Below are 1,539 nucleotides of genomic sequence, written 5' to 3' on the forward strand. Positions count from 1 at the left end.
CTGCCTCTGCCAAGGGAGTGAACAAGACCCCCGCCTCTTCTGGACAGCCGCCTTCCTCTGGGCAGGGAGAATGGGCCCATCAACCTGGAGAGGGCCATGCAGGCTGGATAGCTCTAAGCAATAGGTGGACAGAGAGCCACCTTCACCTGTCTGGAAAGGGAAGAGTACTAAAACGAAGACAGGGCCAGGAGTGTACTAGAGGGGTGGGAACAGTGGCTGTTCCCAATAAGGGGAAGGAACATCCTGGGCAGATCAGTGTGCTTGTACCCTATCCCCCAAAATCAGACATCAAGGCTTTGCCTCAAACTAACTTCCTACCCACAAATATTCCCCATAGACTTTTCAGTGGGAAAGATCTGAATTCTAGGACCAGCTCTGTGAGTGCTAGCAGGTGACCTTGAGTAAGCCATTCACTCTCCCTCTGCCTTGGTTCCCTATGAGTAATTGGCGAGAACAGTTACTGTATGTCAAAGACTCTAATGACACATAGTAGGATTCCACAGTAACTGTGTATGCACAAGATTGATCATGCATGGCTTTTATTACATCCTTCATAATGGTTGGTTTTCGTGTTCTTTTCTCCCCATTAGACTTTGTGCTCCTTGAGGGAAGGAAACTGTGTTTCACTTCTGTACTGGTTACACAATAGGTACCCAACACCTGTTTACTGAATGGAGACCTCCAGGAATGAATGAATGAATAAATGTCAGGGTCCTTCCTGCTGTGCCAGGGAATGCAGGCAAGAGCAGTGTGGGATGGCCTGAAAGGATAGCCTGCTTGCAATGGCTCAGCCTGGCCTGCTTCCTACACCCACAAGTCGGAGCCTTAGAAATTGTCCAGTCAAATTCCTCACTGCACAGATGAAGAAATTAAGGCTCAGAGAGAGGAAGGCACTTGCCCAAGGTCACATAACTCCTTAATGACAGAGACAGGATTGAGAATTAGAACTCAGGTTTCCTGCCCTCCAGCGTAGGGCATTGCACACACTTCACTGCTTCTCTGGAGCGGCTCTTTTAGGGAAGGAAGATGGTTCAGTGAAGGCCGGTTCCAATGTCCTCCCTCTGCCCTCTGTTAGTCCTTTCCCACCTCTAGCTTCAGTCTCTTCCCTTTCACCCTATTCCATTCCTCTGGAAGTCTAGCTTCTGCTTTAACCCTTCACCATGCAACTGGGAGTAAGGATCTTCCCTAGGGTTTCAAGGATCAAGTTCCTCTCCCCACTCCTGTGCCCCAGGAACTTGGGGGAACCAGAGATGTGTGCGTGTGTGGCGGGGTGCTGTTAGTTGAACCTCGGGAACCCAGTCCACGGAGAACAGATGGAGAGGAGTTGCGGCATAGATTCTCCCAAGATGGGAGTGCGGGAGGGAGGTGCAGTGAGCAGGGCTGGGAGCGGGGAAGGGGTGTGGGGAGTCCCTGTTGCTTTACCCCTTCGGGGGGTGGTTATTAGGTAGGCTTGGGAAGGCGGAGTTTGGGGGGCTGGGGGCGGGGCTCGGCTGCGCTGGGAGGAAGGGGGGGCGCGCTGGCTCCAGCTCGGCTCAGACA

The sequence above is a fragment of the Papio anubis genome, chromosome 6 (genome assembly GCF_008728515.1).
Source record: "Papio anubis isolate 15944 chromosome 6, Panubis1.0, whole genome shotgun sequence".
In the NCBI taxonomy this organism is placed as follows: Eukaryota; Metazoa; Chordata; class Mammalia; order Primates; family Cercopithecidae; genus Papio; species Papio anubis.